At 35.1% G+C, this 26382-nt stretch overlaps 1 long non-coding RNA gene across 1 annotated transcript in view; it reads left to right on the top strand.

The window, feature by feature from the left end:
• Positions 1-22626: 22626 nt before the first annotated feature.
• The window catches only part of LOC129041430 (uncharacterized), a 33900-nt gene continuing 30144 nt past the window's right edge, over positions 22627-26382 (top strand). Inside the window, exon 1 of the long non-coding RNA XR_008503876.1 lies at positions 22627-22725. This is a non-coding gene — a long non-coding RNA (uncharacterized LOC129041430). The remainder of the gene's footprint in view (positions 22726-26382) is intronic.

Here is a 26382-nt window from a genome sequence, read left to right as displayed (position 1 = left end):
GATTCATAAATTCTTGGAAGAAACATTGCTAAAATATTTCCTCGAAAAAGGAAAAGCGTGTCCATGAGTATGTTACACGTGTGTTATTATCTGAAGAATTATTACATAGTTGCATCATGATGGAATTATTTAATCATTTGGGACTTTGTTGGACCAACAGTTATTCTGCACTTCTTTTTTTTTTGAGACTGAATCTTGCCCTGTCGCCCAGGCTGAAACGTAATGACACAATCTCAGCTCACTGCAACCTCCGCCTTCCAGGTTCAAGCAATTCTCCTTCCTCAGCCTCCTGAGTAGCTAGGATTACAGGCATGTGCCACCATGCCCGGCTAATTTTTTGTGTCTTTAGTAGTGATAGGGTTTCACCATGTTGGCAAGACTGATCTCGAACTCCTGACCTTGTGATCCATCTGCCATGGCCTCCCAAAGTGCTGGGATTACAGATGTGAGCCACCGCACCCAGCCTATTCTGCACTTCTTTTAAGACAAGAAATTATATGGAGGAGAAAAACAAGAACAAACACAAAATAGAAGTCCTGCTGAGATCTGAATATTTGTGTCCCTGCCCACTCCCCAAATGTACATATTGAACTTCTCTTTCCCAAGGCGATAATATTAGGAGGTGGAGCCTTTGGAAGGTGAATTGGGTGGGGGCCGAGCCCTCTTAAATAGTATTAATGTTCTTAGAAAAGAAGCCAGAGAAAGATAGACTTCTCATCCCTTTTACCATGTGAGGTTTCAATTAGAAGAAGGCTGTCTATGAGGAAGAGAGTGCTCACCAGACACCCAAAGTGCCAGCCTCTAGATCGTCTACTTCTTCACCTCTGGAACTGTGAGAAATAAATTTCTGTTGCTTATAAGTTACCCAGTCTTTGGTATTTTGTTATAGCAACCTACACAGAAAAAAACGCACACACACACTACAAAAAATTACAAGTCTGTTAGCATTTTGCTTGCTTAATAGATATTATAAAAGTTTAATTAAAACACTATATGTACTTCATTTCATGATTGGGAGAAGAGAGATATTTTTAAATAAACAAAAATCAGATTTAATATTTTTTCTTTAATATTGGTATAATTTACTTTGTGTTTGCTTCTTGTATTAGTCTGTTCTCACGCTGCTGTGAAGAAATACCCGAGACTAGGTAATTTATAAAGAAAAGGGGTTTAATTGACTCACAGTTCCTCATGGCTGGTGGGGAGGCCTCAGGAAACTTACAATCTGCTGGAAGGCACTTTTTCACAGGGCAGCAGGAGAGAGAATGAGTGCTAGCGGGGGAAATGCCCAACGCTTATAGAATCATCAGATCTCATGAGAAGTCACACATATGAATATGGAGTGACTTTCTATCGTGAGAACAGCATGAAGGAAACCATACCCAGGATTCAATTACTTCCCACAAGGTCCCTCCCATGATACATGGGTATTATGGATTACAAATCAAGATGAGATTTGGGTGGGGACACAGCCAAACCATATCACTTCTCAACAAATTCTGCACGAATTGAAGTTTTGTGCTCTAAATTTTATTTTTCATGTGTATACTAGAGCTATTTTGCATTCATTTCTGATATTTCTTCAGAAGTAATGTATATTCAGTGTTAAGTCCTGCAGTCCTTCAGCCTCTTTATTAAGTGGTTAATGATTTGTAAACAAACATTTAAATTTAAAAGTGAATTAAGGAAACCTAAAAGCCTTGTGAAAAATTATTTTCTAGTTTGTTCCAATGTTTTGAAAATTTAATCTAGGTAGGGGCCTAGGATTGATATTTTATTCTACAAGCATTTGCATAACATCTTCCAAGACAAAAACTTTCTTAAAATTTCAGAAATATTGTATTCAATTGGGTTCTGTGGGCCTGATTAGCAATGTCTATTCCAAGTCAAAACCTTTGATTTGTGGTCAGGGAGAGCTATGATACAATTTTACTCATATCATATACTTTAAATACACTTTAAAGTATAAATTTCAGTTGAAGTCTGATATTGATTACCTAAGAAAAAAATTGGAATCAATTATGTATTTTTGTTTCTTATGTGATATTAAAATATTATATAATTTTCCTTATATTTGAGTTTGATAATAAAATATTAACAATATTTATGATGTGCAAGAAAAGAATTTCTTTTTAATTCATTTAGGCTTATGAAAAAGATACATTAGAAGAAACATAAGAAACTTACATAATTATTTTTATTCTGTCTCCTACTATGCTCCATTGATTACTTCTTTGTCTACACAAAAACTGTGTGCTTTATGAGAGTGAAGATTATGCTTATCTGTCATTCTAAATTAGCAGTTTTGCTAATATAATATAAAATAAATATATTTTAATGCTCTAGTTAATCTTTTTGACGTCTCATTGCAACCCAGGCATGGGTTAAAATATTTAGGAATTCAATTTCTATTATTTTTATAGTTGCAATCAGATTGATTGATATTAATATTCACCATTCCTTCTTTCTCTATTATTTGTTGCATATTCTCTGATATGCAAACAGTTACAGGATTTACATTAGGCTTTACTGTATTCTCAAACAATTTAGTGAGTTGTTTGGGAATTCTCATGGGTCAACAAGTTTGTTCCAATAGTATCACTCAGCACTTAAACACTCATGAGTTGATGAGCTATTATTGTAGTAAATATTCCATTCCCATTACTGTTCTAATTAATTTCCATGACGATGTTTAGGTGGCAGTTGGGTGGTATAGGGTTGGGAAATCCATACTCTTTATTTTATTATCTTTGTCTTTTTCAGTTATATTCAGTTGCTTTAAAAAGTTACAGATTTTCTAAGCCTTTTAAAATCAAATTTATAAAATGGGAAATGATCCATCTGTGGAAAAACGGTATCTAAATGTTTAACTGATTAATACATCATTAAGACACTTTTCAGAGCAAAATATTGCACTGTTAATACTGTAGATATGTATTAGAGAACAAAGCAAAATGAAGATGTCTTGCCACGCAAATTTAGTTGTTTATGTCTAGTGTAGTGTGTTAAGACACAAGTAATGTATTGACTTCCACGAGTCTTCAGGCACCAGGGCCAAGTTTTAGCCAGTATCTTTATGTTTTCATTAAAACATGTTTCTCTTACAGAAAAGTGCTTTTTTTAAGAGGACAATAAAACAGAAATTTAGTGACCAGATTGGTTAAAGGCCCAGGGGATCGTGTATCTCAGTAGCATTCATGTATTTCAGTAGCATTGATTCTGAAGAAAGAAGTGTTTTACTTTCAAAATGTAGAAATTTTTGTTTTAATTAATTAGTTTTTCTTTTTAATTCAACACATTCCTCCTTTAATTTTTTCAATGAGGGAATGGGATTATATTAATTAGCATACCTTATATGAAATTTGCAAATGCTATAATATAAGCTTCTCTCAATATTATTTGATTAATATGCAAGCAATCTGAAAATGGATGCGTGGTCATACCTAGCTTCTCAGAATAGGAAAATCTAACAACCAACCAACCAATCAATGAAGCAAAAGTATTTTTAAAACTTTTAAAAGTATTTTTTTAAATTACTGATTCTAACTTGATTTACGGGTATCAATTGAAATAAAGGCAATATGAGTTTAGGTAGAGTATGTACAATAGATTATTTCAACTTTAAATCACTCATATTCCTTTTGTGGCTGAAATCTTTTGACTACTATCTTGGATGACTATATCTAGACACAGTGCTTTTAATAAAGCTATCAATCTAACTGGAATATAAACATGAACATTACTGATTTTAAGAGTATGCACAATAGACCTTTTGTGTCAATGGCAACTTTAACCATAACGTGTTGACATGACACGTTATCACCATGTATTAAAATGGTGCAAAAGTCATGGCAAAAACTGCAGTCACTTTTGCACCAACCTAATATTTATATTTCTTCATGTGTAACTAATATTTTAGATAAGGAAAGTATAAATAAAATAGTGTCAGATGTGGCAAGTGTGAAAAAATACATCCCAAAAAATTTTAAATCAATTGATGACTTGTTTTCAGTAAATGGAAGGGTTACTTCTACTCTCATTAGACATAAGAAATGAACAAAAGCAATTCTTTTCTTAAAAAGTCACATTTCAGAGAGGTGGAAATTAAAGATGCGATACTGAAGAGAAAGTTTAAGTCAAATTATGTTTCTAAAAGACTATAAGAAAATGAAAGTCATAATTTAAGAACATCAAGGTGAAGAAAATTCTTTCTATGAAGGAGTATGCTAGCAACAGCGATGTGACTCTGACAATACATGCTATAAATCCTGAGGACACAGTGTTGGCAGCATAAATACAATGTGTTATGAAGCTTTGCATATTATACGTGTGTGTGTGTGTGTGTGTGTGTATAGGGAAGGGTAATTGTGCCTACCATTCAAAAGAGTAAAATCTCATTTTTTTCATTTCAAAATCAAAGTAAAATTATTATAGAGATTGTTCTATACATCACTGGTTAAAAACTACCTGAAACTAATAACGCACTACAAAAATTTTTACTGAAAAGTGTCTCTACTTTTATATCTCAGTACTGACAAATATAACTGATCGGTTAACTACTGAAAAGTGCATATACACGCACGAGCATACAACATGTTTATAGATGGTATTAGTTCAGTGTTTCAACGTGTTAAAGACTCCTTTTCTATTATTGGATCATTCTCTATATTTTCATACCTATTTTTCTTTATGAATGAAATTTTTGTGTGGCGTTTCTCAAGTCTGTAATAAAATTCTTGTTAAATAGAGTTCGTAAGTCTTGGATAAAAAGAATTATAGCTATCTGTATATACCAATCCAGATATGTATGTATGTTTCCTAAAATACATTTTGAAGGCAGACATAGAACTGGGAATTATCTTTAAAACCAAACTGAAAAGGATACATAGAGGGGTGTAGTGACTATCAAACTCACTTTAATGCCTATTTTTTTTTTTTTTTTTGAGACAGTGTCTCACTCTATTGCCCAGGTTGGAGTACAGTGTCACGATCTCGTGTCACTGCAACTTCCCCGTCCCAGGTTCAAGGGATTCTCGTGCCTCAGCCTCCCAAGTAGCTGGAATTACAGGCGTGTACCACCAGGCTTGGCTAATTCTTGTATTTTTAGTATAAACAGAGTTTCACCATGTCGGCTGGCCAGGCTGGCCTTGAACTCTTGACCTCAAGTGATTAGCCCTCCTTGGCCTCCCAAAGTGCTGGGATTATAGGTGTGAGCCACTGCGCTAAGTTTAGTGCCCATTCTTACAAGGAAGTTCTGTTTCGGGAGATTCAGTCTTAGAAGTAGCCAATAATTCCTGTGATATAATTTAGTACACAGATAGATATGATCATAGTTAGGTGTAATATTTTCTAACTTCAGGTTTAGTTTTCCACTGTTGATTTTTGATGGTTTACTCAAGCTTAATTTGACCATGGAGAACAATACAATATTATTTATTCTGAGGATCAATCCATTTTACATAAAATAGCAGATGTTTAGGTATGTGGTTTAGATGATAGCCATCAGAAAATTAAGAGTAATTTCTATGAAAAGAAATAAAGTACCAGGAGTCCCTGGACTCTATTCCTAAGAAATGTTACCCCAGACCTCCAAACCTTTCCCTATAGGTTTGAATTATTTACTTTGCAATAAGATGAAGAGTTGTAAGGATTCTAACTGCCTAACTTTAGGGGATAAAATGAATTAAATAATACGAAGTGTTAACAACTCTATCTCCAAAGATACATACTTAAGATTAGCCATTGCAGGAAACAATGCTGAAGATAAGATTCATTCATTTCCATTTATTCCACTTGAAATGCCATCTGCTTTTCTTCATTTGCTTTTCAGAACGAGCATTTCTTCCACATCAGTGTACTGTCTGACCACAGTTTAAAAAGCCAAAGTGAAAACTACACTGTATTTCTGTTGAAAATGTTTTTATTGATTAGGTAGTTTGGGAATAGTGTTGACTTATAGAAAGTGTCTGCATTGTCAAACCCAAGTTTTAATTACACAGTAACCACTTTGAAGACTAGAATAGTTTTTAATTTTCCCCAATTTCTGAAAGTTAAATTGTCCCTCCCAAGCAACATAATGTGTAGTGAGTTTAAATTTTTCCTACCACAAGATTTTGCTTATGTTATTTATTAACTATTAAAATTATAAACAATATCATCAATCTGGACCTTTGAATACAGCATTAATCCTGAATTTCCTAGTAACTAGGAATTTATTAGGTTTGAAGGTCATTTTAGAGTGGATTAAGATTATATATGTGATTCTAACTCAGATATAGGAGGCTCCTGCTGGGTCATGAATGGAATAAGTTAAATCTTTGCTTTCTACTCAGAGTCTATGTAAACACAGAACAAATATAAGAACTAACCCCAGGCAATGACCTGGTACTGTTTTAAGAAAGAATTCTTCCTTATTTTCTAGAACTCAGAAGTGATTCTCTACTGAAATGATACAGTGTGCCCCAAAGACATTGCATGAGAACAATGGTAATGGCAGGACTCTATGCCCTTGATTTCAGAATACTTTTTCTAGGAATTAACTATATGTAAGTGTCCTTTTTATTGAAAATATTGGACTAGCTACATCGAGATGCCTTTCTGTTATTTTTTTGCCATTAGCCAATTATATTAGTTTTATGCTTTTGCTTTATTTCAGAAGAGAATTTCACATTAAAGTAGATGGAAAAAATAGTAATTGTCATCGAATTTGATCCCTTATTTAGTAATTTCCAATTTGCTTTCCCATAGAAAATCTGGCTTCTTATTTTTTCAGAAGTAAACTGATTATCCGTTAATTGATTTTTATAAAACTAGTCATGATTAGAAATTCAACATTCGATATAATATAGTTATTATTAAGTCAAAAATAAAGGGAAAAACTCTGTTTTTTATTCCTTAATTCAAAGAACACTTCTGACACCAAGTATTTGGGTTTTTTCTACACCAACCAGCTCCTCAACCTTTCAGACACTCACAGGATGTTTTACCCGTCCAATTCTGGCACTAACTACCTGGTGTTAGTACAGACACCACAGGTTAAGGTCTCAGCCCCACAAGACTGCCACCTACTTCAGACACCAATTGCAGATAGTGAGTTTCCATACTTCTGCCTGAGTTGGCAACAAACGGGATTCCTATGACTCCTTCTTCAGGTTCAGTAATTTGCTCTGATAGCTCAAAGAACACAGGGAAAAATTTAAATTTGGCTGCTTTATTATAAATGATATGGATACAGATGAACAGCCAAATGAAGAGGTACATAAGCAAGGTCTGGAAGGGTTCCAAGCACAGGAGCTTCTGTCCCTATGGAGTTGAGGTGTGATATGATTTAGCTGTGTCCCCACCCAAATCTCATCTTAAATTGTAGCTCCCATAATCCTGACGTGTTGTGGGAGGGACCTGGTAGAGGTAATTGAATCATGGGGGTAGGTTTTTCCCATGCTGCTCTTGTGATAGTGAATAAGTCTCACCAGATCTGATGGTTTTTTAAAGGGCAGTTCTTCTGCACACACTCTCTTGCCTGCCACCATGTAAGATGTGCCTTTGCTCCTCCTTCGCTTTCCACCATGATTGTGAGGCCTTCACAGCCATGTGAAACTGTGAGCCCATTAAACCTCTTTCCTTTAAAAATTACTCAGTCTTGGGTATGTCCTTAATAGCAGTGTGAGAATGGACTAATACAGGGTGCACCACCCTCCCAGCACATGGATGTTCTTGCCAACCCAGAGTTTCTTGAAAATCCATACTTTGAGGATTTTTATGGAGGCTTCATCACATAGGAATAGCATATTATCAACTCAATCTTCAATTCTTCTTCCTTTCATGAAGGATGGAGAGTAGCGCTGAAATTGCCAAGCTTCTAATCATGCTGTGGTCTTTCAGGTGACCAGACCCCATCTGAAGCTATCCAGAAGTTCATCAATAGTCACCTCACTAGAAAAGGCACTCCTATCACCTAGAAAATTACAAAATACTTAGAATTTTTGTGCCAGGATCCAAAGAAAAAATATTATTTTAAAAAAAGGATGCTCCCAGCATGCCTATCACACAGGAAATTATAAGAGTTTTAGGAACTCTGAGCCAGGAAACAAGGATAAAGACCAAATACATATTTCGTACATCACAACTTGTAATACAAAAGAACCTATATTTTATTATTCAGCTTATTTTTAAGTGTGAGTAAAGTAAGGCCATGTATATATGCAGGTATGTGGAAGACAGCAACTGAGAAGGGTGTTTTTTATTCTTCTGAAGATAATTAAATACACTAGAGAAAACATATTGACTTCTTTGAAATAAAGTGTGGTAGGCGAAATAACGGCTCCCTCCCAAATGTCCACATCTGTGAATAAACGACCTTCATGGCAAAAGGAACTTTGCAGATGTAATTGTAGCTGAACAGTCTAGCCTGGAAATGCATTTTACAATTTTGTTTCCTTTTTCTCTTTTTTCCATAGTCTCAAGATATTACCTTGGAACTTACTGCAGAAACATTATTTCCTTCTCCTTAGTCTTAAAATATAGCCTTGAGATGTACTTTCCTTGAAACACCACATCCCTCCCTTTCTCACCCCCCCTTATACCATGCACATTTTTCTAACCGTGTGCTTGTATCTAATTTTGTTCTTATTTAGAAGTTCCAGAGGCTAATCCTGAGACAGATCAAGCATGGAGACTCAACTCCAAAATCCCAGAGATTACCTTAAGGCAGCTCATCAACAACTCAGCTATTATTGAGGTGATAACAGACCATGCTCTCAGTGGGCCATGGCTTGAGATAGCCACTGGAACAAGACACACAGACCTTGTACTCCCCAGCCCTCCCTAATGTCTTCCATTCCAGGTTACCCTTTTAAAGTCCCTCTCTCCAGTGTAAGGCTTCAAGTGGTTACTTTGGTTGTGAATTTGGCCACTTCTTCACTACTAGTTTTGGTAAATAATGTCACTTTATTTCTACCACACCTCACTCCTGTTATTGGGCTCTGCAAGCAGCAAGTAGCCAGACCTGTGTTGAGTTACATGATTGAGTACGGACCTTCAAATAGGAAGATTATTCTGGATTATACTGGTGGATCCAATCTAATCATGTGAATCCTTTAAAGTAGAGAACCCTTCCAGTTTGGGTCAGATAGAAAGATGTAAAGATGAAAGAAGAATTAGAGAGATGCAGCATTGTGCTTTTGAAGGTGAAAGAAAAGGACCACAAGCCAAGGAATGTGGTGGCCTCTAAAAGCTGGTAGAAGCAAGGAAACTGATTCTTGTTTAGAGCCCTGCTCACACCCTGATTTTAGCTCTAGGAGACCCACATATGACTTCCAACCTACAGAACTGTAAATGATACATTTTGTTTAGATCATTAACTATAAGATAATACATTTGTGTTTAGACCATTAAAGGTGTGGTGATTTGTTACAGCAGCAATGGAAAAGGAATACAAAAGTATTGTTTTATTAAAAAAAAAAAAAGACTGCCTTTCTGATTTCTCTCCTAGTTTGGGTGAGTTCTCTTATTGTCAAGAGATTCATTTAATCAAGTTGTGCTATACTGATGTGTGTTGCAGAAAGCTTGTGATATTCTAAGTAAAAAAGTGTTTTTGTATATTTCATCAGTCCTTCAAAACTTTGTGAGATGTAAACACCTCTCTTTTTTCAGTAGTATCTATGTTTTCTTTACTAACAGCATTGTTCTTTTCATTAAATGAAGAATATTATGTTATCAGTGACAGAGTCACACATCTTTTAGATTTTCCCAGCAGTTATAAAACTCTTCCACCCATCATCTCAGACTGCTGATTCCAACCTTTACCTTAAGCATTATTGGTTAATACTTGAGGCTTTTTTTCCTCAACATGAGATGGACAAATAAAGGCTACCTAGTAAATTCAGTACCAATTTTTCATTTCTTCTTGTTTTTTATTTTTTCTTTCTATAATTGCCCCTATTATTTCATTGGTAGTTAGTAGAAATAAACTATTTAGAAAGACAAAATTGATGCTGCCAGTATCCAGGACCTTCCACTCCACAACAATACAGGAAGGAGCAGTGTAGGCACATAGCAGTGTCTAACATTCTTTAAAGAAACATTCTCATGGCATCTTTAGCCACTGTCAGTTCCACTTGGATCAGAAATGAAGGCTGAGAAGCACCTCAACCCTCTCGCAGATACAGACAGTGTTTCCTACATGCCTAGGAATCCTTTTCTTGCCTACTTGACACTAATCCACCTAAGTTTCTAAAATAGTTTCATTTTATTTCAAAGGTATAACAGGAAAAAGGTGAGAATATTGTCTGAAATCCATTTTATTGCACAGAATAGCACATTCATTTTTGTGTGGCTGATATCATCAAATTCAAGCCTGTAACCTTGGACTTGTCAATATAGGGATACCATTTCTTCCAAAATGAATGTTAGACTTTTGGTTTATGCTTTCCAGATAATTCTTTTTAAAAAATTATCTCTGATCTTAGTTCTGAAAAGACTATCTATGCAGATGAATAAAAATACCAGAACTTATATTTTGAATGTAGTTCAAATATTTGATCTACTAGTAAAATGTGCAAATAATAAGAATCAATGCATGTCAAAAATTTGTGTCTGATTTCTACAAGTCTGCTGTAAAATGTTCTTATCAGAGCAGTAAAAGCTCTACTATAAAAACAAAATTAACCTAAAAGTATCATGAGTTATGAAATTGACACACAGAAATACACACACAGTATACACACACACACACACACACACACAAGGTTTAAGGGGAAATGTTTCCAATTCCTTCACAAACTAAATGCTGTATTGATAAGACTGTTCCGTGTGTTAAATTACTGTCATCTGTAATTATTACATTATGAGCAAAAGGTAGCTTTTACATCACGTAGAGGATTATGCTAAAAAAACCTAAATAAACTTACAGCAATTTTTGTAGTGAGCAGAGATGTACATTGGATACAGATAGCACATTTTACATTTTGCTGAGATATTAGCTTAATTTTTCCTTTAGCTTTTTCCAGAATGTGTGTATTTTATCCAGAAAATGATGCATGTTTTTAATTTTGGTGACATGCTATATTGATGCAATGCCATATGATTAAGCATTTATTACTGTTATGTGCTGCAACAATTTAGGTGATGCATAAAAGGAGCCAGCTTGCTTCCAAAGTCCGCTGCTTCTTTATTTAGATTCTTGATATGATGCTCTGTTGCCAAATGCAAAACATATTGCACTGTCTTGTCAATTTTTTTTTCTTTGTTAACAAGGTCACTCAAATGTAGTGTTTACAAATTGTGAATTCTGCTTAATATATTAAATAATGGCAAAGGCTGAGAAGTCAAAAGGTTGTTCTTTACATTAATCTACCTTTTCAAAAAAATTGTCTTATTTTATTGTCATTACTTTCTATTCAACCAGGAAAATGCTGCTATATTTTTATTTTTACTTTTTTCATTTCAAGGTGTTATTGCTATAAAAATAATAATATCACTAGTATCTTCAATAATAATAATCATAGTTCACACTTATATGGCACTTTTTATGGTTGAGGAACTGTTCTAAGCACTTTACGTATGTTAATTCAACTTTCATAAGTCCTTTAAGGTCATTACTATTATTATCCCCATTTCGTAGGTGAGTCTGATATACAGAAAATAGAAAAATGTTTTCAGTTTCTGATTGATGGAGCTTGCATTTGAATTCCAGTACTCTGGTTTCAGAGTCTATGCTTTTAACCCCTATGATAAACCAGTTAAAAATAATTTATGTAAATTTTTTCATATGAAAAAGTGACAAAAATGCTAATAATTTTTGAAATGTTTTGGATATTTTCTAACGATTGACAATTTCCGTAATAAACAGTAAATAGAATTTATGTGAAATTTTGTGAAAATATACGGAATCACCTATTCTCCTCTTATTCAATACCTTTTTTTTTTTATTTTTTTATTTTTTTGGAGACAGAGTCTTGCTCTGTAGCCCAGGCTGGAGTGCAGTGGCATGATCTTGACTCACTGCAAGCTCCACCTCCCAGATTCACGCCATTCTCCTGCCTCAGCCTCCCAAGTAGCTGGGACTACAGGCGCCACCACCATGCCTGGCTAATTATTTTGTGTTTTTAGTAGATACGGGGTTTCACCGTGTTAGCCAGGATGGTCTCGATCTCCTGACCTCGTGATCTGCCCTTCTCGGCCTACCAAAGTGCTGGGATTACAGACATGAGCCACTGCGCCTGGCCTCAATACTTACTTTTATAGACCTCTAGTATTTTTTATTCTGCAGATGCTACTTCCTGCTACAGACTACATATTGCTCTCCAAGGAAGGTTATGTTTGCTGAAATGTTAAGTAATCTTAAACCATACCAAAGTTTATATAAATTTCCCATGAAGTGAAATGCGTTTGTCATCTGGAGTCCCAGTGTTGGATGAGAGTCTCATCGACATTTGTACGTTTTCTAAAACTCTTTCAGAACTCTAGGATGGACATCATCTAGGTTAGATGACTCACTGTCCATAGCTTCTTTACCCTATGATAAAAGTTTTAAATGGGTAAAAATAAATTGAGAAAACTGTCATAATGCAGACAGGTTTGACTCCTTACTCAGTTTTCAATCTAACTTAACAAACTCTGTGGTGGGCTCTTGTATACGGTGACTTTACTGGAGCATGTTGGGGTATTGGTACCACTGAATCAGCTGTGGAACAAGAAGAAAACTGGGCCAAATGGTAACCTCCCTGGGCCAAGGAGCAGGAGCTGGGATCAAACAACAGCGTTGCAAAGCCTGGTCTCACCAGATGCAGCCAAGAAGTCTAATGTCCAATACAAATATTATTGAGCTTAGACATGATTTAGGTATGTATCAATACTGAGAGGGCCTCCCTAGTTAATGGAGCACAGTGACAGAGAATCTGAACAAAGATAATATTACAGGCAATTATAGGCCTGTGACTGTAGTATATACTTACAAAGCTAAAAAAAAGGACATGCAAAAAGCTGAACATAGTATCAATGACCAATTAAGTTTTCTGCTCCTCAGGACTAGAGTGTTGACTGAAACATCCTGTAGGATGATTAATCGGAAATTAGAAGGGGGTGAAGCAGACAAGGCCACTCTAATGGGAAAAAAGGGTTGAGGAGGGCACCTGCCCTGTTCAGATGTCTATTTACTCTGACAACCAAAATACCCTATCTTTACCTGTAACATTATCATCCTACTAAATTCTAATCATTCATAATATTAAACTCAGGAAAACAAAATTATAAAATCAAAAGACTCTTCCATAAATAGCATCTAAAGCAACAGAACCTATTTTCACTATTAATTAAAGGGTCACAGGATTATACTTTCATTCAAGTCTTTTCAAAAGATCAATGCTCTATTTATGAAACAGCATTGTTACCATTTTTGGTTCTTAATTTATTCTTTTGATAAAAATAAAGAAAACATATTTGAATTAAGATTAGATATAGACTCAAGAAAAATGCTAAGGAATTTTTATGAATATAAAATGTATCTTTTTTCCCTCTGAAAATAGATTCTAGGGTATCGATTCATTTATAGTGGGGCAATCTTGCTGGAGATTATAGAGAAAAGGTCAGTTTTCTGCCAAATTACTTTCGTTATGTTGTCCAAGAAGGTAAAATACAGGTTAATTTAAAATTGCAATTACATCTTTGCACCAAATATATCTGGATTAGAAATAACAAGGAGGTTTTTTTAAGTTAAAATTTCGAACAAGTGAAATTAAGTTAAATGTCTTTAAGGCTGTCTTTTAAGTAAGTATGCAATAGGAGCTTGTTTATCTGAAATTAAGATGTAATACTTTTGAAATAGCTGTAATTATAAATAACTGATTTTAGTGGCAAATTACAAATTCAGTAAGAATATTTTGATTTCTATTTTTATTATGTAGATTTATTTCATGAAACATATTATTTTTGTTAGGCAGACAATTATATTTACAACGGAAACAATATTCTTGTTGATTGCTCAGTAGAAGTTTACATCTTATTTTACTAAAGAATTTGCCTTTAAATACATTTTTCTGTGATATCTCATATTAGATCATTTTCTCCATATTAATAATAGATTTTCATGGAGAGGAGAATATTTGTGGGTTATATTATATACTGATGCCTTATATATATGTTGTCTCAGTTATCAGAATAGAAACAGAAGTTCAGGGAAGTTTAATTTACTCAAATCACAAAAATAGTAAATGGAATTCTCGGAAAGACTTATAATTAGATCTGTCAGACTCTATACGTGTGCTCTTGGCCCCATGCCCTTCAGAGACATTTTCTCCCAGGTCACTCCTACTGTCCTGGGTAGCCAGGTATGCCTGTGTGCTGGCTTTGCTACTGCCTGGGCAAGATTCTCAGCCTGTCACCTAGCATTTCTTCTGAAGCTAGTAAGGATGCATGAAATCCCTCCAGCCAGCAGCAGAATTACTTGGTCTGCACTGTGGTGTATTGTTCGACGACACAGTTTACTAATTTTAGAACCAAGATTGTCTACCTGAACTCCGAGGATGGAAACCGTACCTTTCTGTGTGTGATAGCAGGACTTTGCCATTTTACCGTCTTCGTTAGCATCACTTTACTTTTGAGGGACCCTCCTGCCCAGACAAGAGATTTGTTCATTACAGAAACTTCTCAAATACCCATCTACCCTAATACTAATAGAAAGTATCACCAGACATCAAAGCATCAAAGGTCAGTTTTCTGTAAAATTACTTTTGTTACATTGTCCCTAAAAAAAAAAAAGACAAGTTAATTTAAAATTACCATTTCAGTTTGAGCCCTAAAATTATTTGAATGCCTCCACCAATTTCTGAATGATTGTATCTTGATTCTTACCTAATCCTAATCAAGCCCCATTTTGGAAAGACCTGCCTTAAATCAAATTTCCAATTTTCAAATTTGTGATCTTGCTGTCTCTTTTCTGATGCACTGGCAATGCTTTGCTTTTCTTTCTGCAATAAGCAATAAATTCAGCTTTGCCTTTTCGGTAAGTTGTTAGTGATATTTAGGGAGTCAGCTTTTGACAATTTCAAACACACAACCCTTTTCTTATAGGTGTATTCATATATTGCCATCTGAGAAGAGTTCTGTCTCTTCTGAATTGCTGCTCATAGACCCAAGTAGAGTTGCTTGTCTCCATTGCAGAGCCAGCATCTGGAAGGTTCATGTTTACTAGCCATAGCAAGCAATTACCTGGGCTGCTATGTTGAGAGCTATGAAACATTTCTTGGAAAAGGTCATTTTAAGGGGAGGTATTTGGGGAGAATGATCCACAAGGCAAAAGAAAATTCTGTATGGGCATGTGCAGGTTAGAGGTAATATAATTTTGGTGCCCATATTAAAGGTTGTGCTTGTGAAGTCAGAGGCTGCTGAAACAGAGACATTTGGAATTTGTATTAGGAAACATTTAGCTTGTCTAACTGTAGTTGCATAAAACAAACTCTGAAATCCCCCTTCGACACAATGTCTGATTCTTATACTCTTTTTGTTGTCTGTCACATACATTGAGATCTCTCTGTGTGTGATACAATATTTAGGCCCTTCCTCTTTCTTTCTTAGCTCAGAAATATTTCCTAAACCATGTGCCACAGAACACTGATATATTCTGGGTAATCTTAATTGATATTAAGAAAAATATGCAATATTATATGCCTGTTTTTGAGATTCAAAATGAAAATTCTGTCTCAATTTGAGATTGAGAAATTCTGTCTCAATTTGAGAAAATTCTGTCTTAAATTTTGAGATTCAAATTTAAAAATCTGTCTCAATTTGAATTACAAAAATAAAAATAAATTTTGTGTAATCCGGCATGTTTTAGAAGTATTTGAAATGCCTTAAAATTTTTTTTTTCCTAGTTACACCTTGCTGACCTCTTGTGTCTCAAGTGAAACAGTTTGGAAATGCTCCCCTAGTCTGTAAGGACAACATTAACAAGCCTTATCTCTTGTTTCTCTTTCCACGTTATAACCCGTTAATACTCCCCTTAATTGAAATGCCTTTTCAAACTTCCACCCGCTCTGCCACAAGCAAAACACCAAACCAAAAAACAAACAAAAAACCTAAGGCATGCTTCTCTTCTTTTCGTGTTTTTGCCACCATTTTGTCTTTAACATTTTTAGATTTTTTGTTTATTTAATCCACCTCTTGGCAAATTACTGGTGTAATCTTCATGAGGTCACTTCCCTAAAACCAACCGCTATTCTTTTGATGATTCTCCTGTGACCAGTAGTTCTCATTTAAATATTGCCCCAAAGATTTGAAATGGTTAAAAACAGGATAATAATTAAAGGCTACTTTGTATCCAAATCCAAAAGTTTACTAACTGTTCTGTTTCCTATCATCCCTTATATCCAAACACATCACCCAATACAGCCAATCAAAGATTCTGCAAAGAAATCAAATGACAACATTGAAATTCACTAGTAGAGGCCAACATAGACATTTCTGAAATTTGAATATAAATTTTCTATTATGAAAGAACCAGGAAAAAATATAAACCTAAAAACTATATTTCTTGTCAATTTATAGAAGTTCATAGGCTTCAAAATAAAAAGTATTACAAATTCAAAATTAAATTATTTTTATCTTTTAGAGCCTGATGAAACTAAACATTATCTTGTCTTATTATTTGCAATCATAGCTAAAGAGGTTCTGAATATTTACATAGAGATGACGGTTCCTTTAGCAACTTTGTACCTGGGCTGTCTTTCATGGAAATAACCACAGTTCCTTCAAGACCTCAGAAGGTATAGATCAATGTGGAATCTTTGATGTGTTTCATTTCCAAGAACAGCCAAAGAATTAGAAGGACATACAGGAATATGAAAATAGTCACAAGCCTGACCGCTCAACAAATGTAGGCAACAAACTTTCTGGGGACTGATTCTTAGTTCCTGGAGAAAATTCCCAATGAAAATTATATTCAAAAGCCTCCTACATAGTTTCACCAATGGTCATGGCAGAAATGCAACGGTAGTTGAGAAAGAAAGAGGACTGAGATGTCCCTGGTATCAGATGATAGTCAGATATACAGAGATCACAACATGTAAATCTGAAATCAATTAGTAGAAATCTCCATACACAGTTAAATTTGACTCTGCCTGGGGGAAATTAATTATACATGGGTAGGGGCAGCAAACAACATAGCTCATCATTCTGTCAGATAGTAGCACTAAAATACTGTTGTCTTCTTGCAAAGCCCAGATATTCGGTGTGGTCACTGCTATTGTCAACAGGCATGTTTCTTGACCACCCCAGTATCTAAAATCTTGTAATTTATCTTTCTCCATAGATTTCTGTGACGAACTACAGGACTGGGACATGGAATCTATCAAGTGACATAGCCTTCACAAAATAATACTTTGGGACTCAGTATTTTTCTGTAGTGTAGCACATAGGTATAGCCAGTGCATGCTAGGATGGAATTTCACAGGTTTCTTTTAGTTATGCTTCTTTGGTCGGCATAATGTTTTTGAGGTTTATTCATGTGGGTGCATATACCATTACTTTGTTCCTTTTTCTTGTTGAAAACTATTCCATCATATGGATATAGCAAATATTGTTTATCCATTTACCAGTTGATAGATATTTGGATTGTTTTCAATTTTGGGCTATTATTAATAACACTGCACTGAATATTTAAGTACAAATCTTTGTGTGGATGTGTTTTCCTAACCCACCAAAGAGTAAAACTACTGGATCTCACGACTTTTAAAAAGTTGAAAAACTGCTTTTCCAAACTGTCTCTACCATGTTACATCCTTGTAATGTATAAAGCTTCTACTTTTTCTACATTTTCTTCAGCATCTATTTCAAAGTATTTTCTATTTGAGCCCTGCAGTAGGCACGTAGTAGTATCATGCTGTAGTTGGAACAGTTGTTTCTGATGACTAATTGTGTTTAGGACCTCTTCATATGCATATTTGCCATTTGTATATCTTATTTGGTTAAGTGTTCATTCAAATATTTTTGTCCATTTTCTAACTAGATTGTCCTCTTATGGTTGAGTTGTAAGAATGTATTGTATATTTTGGATAGAAGTCTTTCATCAGAAATATGTTTTGCGGGTACTTTTTGCTTCTCTGTGGCTTATCTTTTCATTTTCTCAATAATGTCTTTTGAAAAACAAGAGATTTAAATATTTATGAAATCTGGTTTATTATTTTTATTTATTTAGGTATTATGCTTTTTGCCTTATATCCAAGAATTTTTTTCTTAATCCAAAGTCACAAGGGTTATCTTCTATGCTTTATCTAAGAAGTTGTACAGTTTTGCACTTAAATTTAGGGCTATGACCTATTACAAGTCATTTTTCTTTGTGGTGTGAGGTGAGGGTCCATGTTTATTCTTGCCTTTTCCCTACAACATGAATCTCCAATTGCTCTAGAACCCTTTTTTTATACTGTCTTTTCCCCCATTCAATTATTTTGGCACTTGTGTTGCAAACCGATTAATCTTATATATATGTGTTTATTTCTGTTCTGTTGTGTTGATCTATGTGTCTACCTTTATGCCAGTACCACACACTTGATTACAGCTTTCAAGGAAGCTGTGGAATCAGGTCATGTGTCTTCTAAATTTATTCTTCTTTCTTCAAAATTGTTTGGCTATTCTAGGTTCTTTGTATTTCTAGCTGGTCAATTTCTATTAAAAAAAGATATATTTGGAAATAATTACCCTCTTAATGATATTTAGTATTCTAATTCAACATACCTTTTTGTTTATTTAGGTCTTTAAGTTTTCTTGTCAATGCTTTGTAGTTTTCAATACAAATGTCATTCACTTTTTAATTAAAATTTATTCCTAAGTAGTTTATTTATTGCTATGAAGGTTTTAATATCTGAAAACCAATGAATGTCACATGTCATATTAATAGAATAAAGAATAAAAAATATGATCATCTCAATAATCTCAACAGAAGCCAAAAAAATTTAAAAAACTAAAACACATCTATTCACGACAAAAACTCATTTTACATTTTATTTTCTGTATACTATTGTGAATGAAAATGTTTTCTTAAATAAAATTAATTTTTTATAGATTTGGATTTTTCATTACTAATACATACAAACACAATTTTGTAAAATTTTATTTTGATTTTTAACTTTTGATTTTTGTATACTTATCTTGCTACCCACAACCTTGCTGCTCACTTCTTTGCTCTAGCATTTTGTTGTTGTTGTTGGAAGTGTTAGGGGGTAAATTCTTTGGGATTTTCTACATGTAAGAACACATTTACTGTGAATAAATGCACTATTATTTCCTTTTTTTAAAATCTGAATGGCTTTAATTACCTAGAGTTTCAATTGGCTAGAAACTGCAGTACCAGTGTTGAATAGAAGTTGAAAGAGATAGTATTGACTTATCCCTGCTCTTATGGGGAAAGCATTTAGTCATTTACCATTTGTATATGTGCTATAGTTTAGTTTTTTTTCAAGATGTTTTTTATAAGCTAGGGTAAGTTCCCTTCTATTTCTAGTTTCTTGGATTTGTTGACTTTTTGTCATGAATAGATGTGTGTTTTTATTTTTTTAATTTTTTGGCATCTATTGAGATTATTCAGATGATCATGCCTTTATTCTTTATTCTATTAATATGACATGTAACATTAATCAGATTTCAGATTAAACAGACATTGCATTCATGGGGCAAAACTCACTTGACCATGTGGTATAATCCTTTTCACAAGTTGCTGTTTTCAATTTTCTAATATTTGTTAAGAGCTTTTGTATTTATGTTCATGAAGTATATTCGACTGTAGTTTTCTTGTGATATCTTTGTCTTGTGATATCTTGTAGTTTTCTTGTGATGCTTTGGTGTCAGGTTAACAAAGTGACCTCACAAAATGAGTTGACCTCGTAAAAGTTATTTTTTCCTTCTGAATTTTTTTGAAAATGTTTGTGTAAAATTGGTATTTTTTTCTTAAATGTTTTCTACAATTTACTAATGAAGCCATCTGAGTCTGAACTTTCTTTGCAGAAAGATTTTTAAGGATTAATTACTTTGCTTATTATAGATTTATCTCATTTTTGTTGCTTGAGTCAATTTTGTTATTTCTTTCATTCCTGAAGTTTGTCTTTTTTGTCTAACTATTCAAATTCTCAGCATAAAGTTTTTCAGAATGTTCACTTATACTACTTTTAACTTCTGTAGGGATTATTGTGAAGACTTCTCTTTTGTTCCTGATTTTGGCAATCTGTATTTTTGCTTGTCTTACTAAATCCTCATTTAGATTTTATCTTATGAGGCTCTCCTGTAGGATAATAATAAAATCATTATGTCTGTATCTGCCAATAGCATCCATTCGTTGTTCAAATAATTCTTATTCATCTTCATGCAGGAGATATTCTTTTCTCAGGCCAATATCCAATAAGGCCTGCTTGTATTCAGTCTACTACTGTTCTGATGGCCCCCCTTTTAATATTTCTACTGTTGGTTATGTTTTACCCTGGAGTCCTAAGTATACAGTATTTGCAGTCTTCTAATATCAACACACAGGACACCTGTAGGCTCATCTGTAAAAATTGTATCACCTTGAAACTCATCCAGTGATTATTTTTTGGGCATGGGGCCAACCCACAAAATTGTTTTCTCCTTGATTTGCAAAACAAAATTTGGAGCAGCTGACCCATTACTATTTACTTAGGCCTGATACTAACAATTTATATCCAGACTTACTGGGATACTCTAGTATACTTAAAACTCAGCTGTCTTGGGTTGAAAAGTAGCAAATTATATTCTTCCTACCAAAGCATATGAAGATCCATTCTCATGTAAACTCATTTATAATGCCAGGCTACGCTGTCTCATGAAGATCAAGGTCAAACTGTATCAGCCCTTAGATGTAAGGCCTGTGTGTTTCCTGAAGCCTGTGTTCAACTCGGAAGTTCTCAGCCTTTACAGAGAAGGGGTAGTGTTTTCTGAAATGCCTACTCATTAGCTCAAGAATTGGCTAAATATGCCAAAGGACAATTACCTTAAGTCAAAGTGACTGATATGGTTTGGATCTGTGTCCCCATCCAAATCTCATGTCGAATTGTAATCACCAGTGTTGAAGGTGGGGCCTGGTGGGAGGTGATTGGATCATGGGGGTGAAGTTCTCATGAATGTTTTAGCACCACCCACCCTCAGTCCTGTATAGTGAGTGAGTTCCCACAAGATCTCTTTGTTTAAAAGCGTGTGGCACCTCCTCTCTAACTCTCTTGTTTCTGCTCCTACCATACAACACTTGCCAACTCCCCCCCTCACGTTCTGCCACAATTGTGAACTTCCTGAGGCCTCCCTAAAAGCCAAGATGCTAGAATCATGCTTCCTGTATAGTCTACAGAACCATAAGCCAATGAAGCCCCTTTTCTGGGTAAATTACCCAGTTTCAGGTATTTCTTTATAGTAGTACGAGACCAGACTAATACAGTGATGTTCCAAGAGGCCTGAAAATTCAATGAAGACCCAGCTGTTGAGTTCACAACTATAAAAATACAGTCACATCATAGAATTACAGGCATATGCAAACTTCCCACGTAGCCTGCATTGATAAAGTATCTCCAGCATTTAAAGCCTTTTGATAAAGGCTCTGCCAGATCTCTTCTTCTCATTATATCACTCCCCAAATATCCATCTTACAATTTCCATTTTCAGTGTGCCAAATCTGAACACTTTTTAAAATGTAAACTACTACTCTCACAAACTTTAGAACCTCTTTCCTCCTCTCTTCACTTTTCCAAAGGCGGAAATAATGTCTTCGTAAGTTTCACAGCATGAAAGAGCAAACAGAAAGCATGCAATCCCTGTAGGCAGGTAGTCACGTGTCTCACTGAAAAAGAGAGAATGGGGCTAGATGAGAATCATATGAATTTAGTCGTCTCTCTCTGAAGAGGAGCAATTGAGCAAAGGAAGCCAAGAAATATTTGCTAAGAAAACTCTCCCTATATGGAAGGAGACATTAGGATTGGGAAAGAACCATTTCTTCCTAACGTAATTTGTGGTATCACATTCTCACAAATAATTTTACTCTTCTCTTTTTGAAAGGTTGCCAATCTTCAATTCTGAGTAAATCCCACTGTTGACATTTTATGTTCTTGTTTTTAGCCTGGAAAAAAATCTGTTGGAAAAAAAGAACTAATTAATCTACTGAATCATTAACTATGTTTTTGGATTTTGTTTCTGTGATAATGTATTATTCTCTAAAAGATGTCTATACTGTGATTATTATTATTTGCCTACTGCATTTCAACTGTATTCTTTCCTATTGTGGCTGATTTCCTCAGTAGTACTCAGTATTTACATTATTCATCTCCAGTGTTAGTTTGCTACAGAAATCATTTGAAACATGTTTCATTTTCCTCAAACACCCAGGTACTGAAATACACACCTTACATGACTCTCATTTCTTCAAAAGTTTTCACACTTGCCCTTTTCATCCTTTCTCAGAGAAGGGGGTTATTTTCCTCTTTGTAAAGTCAACCCCTTCATGAATGGCTAGATCCCCTTTTATCTTCTTTTAGTCCTTCCACTTCCCTCTAAAAAGACAACCGCTCTAATGCGCTAAATTTGTACCTCTTTGACATATGGCATTTTATTACATAATCTCACTTTTTCTTATTCGTTTCCTTTTAGTGCTGCTTGTTGCTGATGTTTCTGCCCAAATATCATGAAACGTGGAGAAGAAAGAACACTCAGATGTGCCCTGGAGACTTGCCTTTTATTTTTAAACATGTACATCCTGAAATTACGTTAGAGTAAGTTTCAACATATTCAAAATCATGTCATAAAATGAGTGTTGTGAGAATTATTGGCAATTCTGAAAAAGCTTGGGTTGTTACTGGGTTAAGATGTAAAAGAACCCACAGGTTATTTTCCTTTTCTTCTTCTCTGCCTCACTGTAAGTTCATTGTTACCAGCCCTGTAAAAACAAAACAAAACAAAACCAAAAAAAACTGTTTTTGATAATTAGGTTCAACCATCTCTCCCCTACTGCAGTAGTTTGTTAGAAACATGCTTCTGGCAATGTGTAAATCTAAATACAATGCAGAGTTTTCATTATCCTGCAATAAGAGCGACTGCCTGAAAATAAAGCCTGCACAAAGGAGGGCAAGGCCAAGTTGTGGAGAGAGAATGAACGTGAAAGCAGCGCTGAACCAGAGGGACACAGGCAGCCTCTGGGTTAGTGTGACTAGTGGGCCTGAAGCCAGATTCCTTTCTTTATCATTTTAGTTGTATGAGTTAATGAATTGGCTATATTTGCTAAAATTGGCTTGAGTTGGCTTTTTAACATCTGAAAATAAAGTGTGCTGGAAAGCAGAATAATTGGTAGTAAGAGGGAATGTTTGGAATTTGAAGACCCAAAATGTGGAATCAATTGATTCAAGATAGGGTGGGCGACAGGGAAAGAATTCCCGCAAATTGGGAATTCTTGACAATCTTTTTGTAAGGAGCAAAGTGTTGATCAGACCAATGACTATTGGGTTTAAAAAACAGATACTTGATTGAGTAATAATAGTAGGAAGCAGGATGCGTTTTCTAATGCTTAAATCTTATAATATGGTATTAGAGGAAAGAAGATCTAAGCTTTGGTTTCAACCATCCTGACTAAAAGAAGACAGGGAAGAGAATGGTAGTTTGCTATGGCCATCAATCCATGATGAGCGAGAATTAGACAATCGTGCATAGTGGGAGGTTGTACTAGATGAATTTTTTAAGTTATTCTTTCCCTTCCTCCCTCTCTTTCCCACTTTCTTTTCTCTTTCTTTCTTTCTTGCTTTCTTTCTTTCTCTTTCTTTCTTTCTTTTCTCTTTTTCTCTTTTTCTTTCTTTCTTTTTCTTTCTCTTTTTCTCTTTTCTCTTCTCTTTTTTCTTTCTCTTTTTTCTTTTCTCTTTTTTCTTTCTCTTTTCTCTTTTTCTTTCTTTTTCTTTCTCTTTTTCCTTCTTTCTTTCTTTCTTTCCCTCTTTCTTTCTTCTCTCTCTCTTTCTTTCTTTCTCTTTGTTGTTTTATTTTATTTTATATTCAGAGGATACTTGTGCATATTTGTTACATGAATAGATTTTGTAATGGCGAGATTTAGGCTTCTAGTGACCCAGTCACTCAAATAGTGAACATTGTACGTAATAGGTAATTTTTCAGCCCTCACCCCCTCCAACTTCCCCCATTTTGAAGTCCCAAATATCTGTTATTTCTATTTCTATATTCATGTGTACCCATTGTGTAGCTCCCAATTGCAAGTGAGTATGTGCAGTTTTGATTTTCTGTTTCTGAGTCATTTGACTTAGGATAATGGCCCTCAGTTCTGGCTATGATGCTTCAGAGAACATGATTTCATTCTTCTCTATGGCTATACTAGCTAGATGTTTTGCCTCTGGCAGGTTGAGGAGCAAGAACCACAATCATAGATGCCATTGGGAACAGAGGAAGCTTGTTTCCCTAGCTCTGTGTGAAAGCTTCCTACACTATGTTATCTTCCTGACCAAATGAATTGGCACTCACTCTTTAGTCACCCACTATGATTTAGTCTTGTAGCAAAATGCAAAATATACTTACATCATTATCTAAGCCCATTAATTTGGAAGCAGAGGCCTAGAAGGAGGCTATTAAAGACCAAAGTGGGGAAGAACACCAAAGTCTGTAGCTAAAACACAAGGATGCAGGATCCAGATTAATCAGCTCTAACATAACAAGATTGCTATCTTTAGTTACTTGGTTGGAGAGTTGAGAGATTGCAAATTTGCCAGCATCCTACTGTGGTTTTAAGAAGTACTTTATTATTGGAAAAATCCCAAGCTAGGTAAGTAAGAAAGGATTCGTATGATTATTTACTCCTAAGGTTTGAAACTTGAAACTACCCACACAGGAAGTGAGTTGGTAAAGCAACATAGCTGCTCAATTTCTCTTCCACTTAAGAGTAGGAAAAGCGATGGAAGGGTAAATTTTCCAGTGAAGAGAATCAGTAGAATTCACTTTGGTTGACCAAGAAACATTTCACTTCCTTGGCAGGGAATCCTTGCAAACCATGTCTCAGAAGTATGACAGATACCTTATAAATTGTTTCTCCTTCTTCCCCTTTCTAAATCGGAGTTTTAGTGATAATTTTCTTGTTTTAACTTCATTAGTATATATTCAGTGTGCGGAGGTGGTTAAATATGTTATTTAGCTAGGGTCTTTTGCACCTTGAGGTCATATCTAAACAGACCAGTCTGCAGACTGCCCAGAAAACCTTGACTTAGAGAACAATGTATTAAGTAAGATTCAGCTAGTCACCCTGTGGAGGAAAGGATAAGTGAGATTTTGCTTATGAATGGGACACTTGCATATTGCTGGGCTGAAATTTTTGAAATTTTATGAATTGCAGAAAGGGCATTTATGACTAACAGAAGGTGAAAAGATAGAATTACTGAAAGCATTTGCTTTTTTTTTTTTTTTTTAAGACAGAGTCTCTCTGTGTTGCCCAGGATGGAGTGCAGTGGTGCGATCTCAGCTCACTCCAACCTCTGCCTCCTGGGTTCAAGCAATTCTCCTGCCTCAGCCTCCTGAGTAGCTGGGACTACAGGCACTCATCACCACACCTGCATAATTTTTGTATTTTTAATAGAGACGGGGTTTTCGCCATGTTGGCCAGGCTGGCCTCGAACTTCTGGCCTCAAGAGATGTGCTCAGTTTGGCCTCCTGAAATACTAGAATTTTAGGCATGAGCCACCGCACCCAGCCCAAAAGCATGTACAATTTTTTTTTTCACTCTGCCCTCCACCATTTATTTTCAGAAAAAGTGTCTCTTCTGCTTCATATGATTTCAATAAGCTTGTTAATCAAGACGGTTTGACATTTCTAAATAGAGACAAAGGGATATGGTCTGTTCTGATCATTTTGTTAGAACAAGACATTTACTATGATGTTTATAAGGTAATATGGTGTCCTTGTGTAGTGCACAATCTTTATAATTAAACACTATGACAGTGGTTGTAATATATAGCATTAAGGAGCCACAGGAACACCAAAATTGAGAAATTGCCCTGGATTGAAGCATAGTGTTCTGAGAACACTAAATAGTTTGGTGCAACAGAGGTAAATTACATAGAAAAGCTTGTAACATCCTCTTTTCCAGATAACTGAGATGATGGTGTTGAACATCTTGTGGCTGTAATCAGAAGGTTAGACTTTACACTGTAAGCAGTGTTGGGCCACTAAAGAGACAGAGTCTCACTCTGTCACTGAGGCTGGAGTGCAGTGGCACCGTGTCAGCTCACTACAACCTCTGTCGCCTAGGTTCAAGCAATTCTCCTGCCTCAGCCTCCTGAGTAGCTGGGATTGCAGGTGCTCACCACCACGCCCGGCTAGTTTTTATATTTTTAGTAGAGACGGGGTGCTGGCCAGGCTGGTCTTGAA

The sequence above is a fragment of the Pongo pygmaeus genome, chromosome 1 (genome assembly GCF_028885625.2).
Source record: "Pongo pygmaeus isolate AG05252 chromosome 1, NHGRI_mPonPyg2-v2.0_pri, whole genome shotgun sequence".
Classification (NCBI taxonomy): Eukaryota; Metazoa; Chordata; class Mammalia; order Primates; family Hominidae; genus Pongo; species Pongo pygmaeus.
Note: the sequence above shows the minus strand (reverse complement) of the source record. Positions and strands in the feature narration are given on the sequence as shown.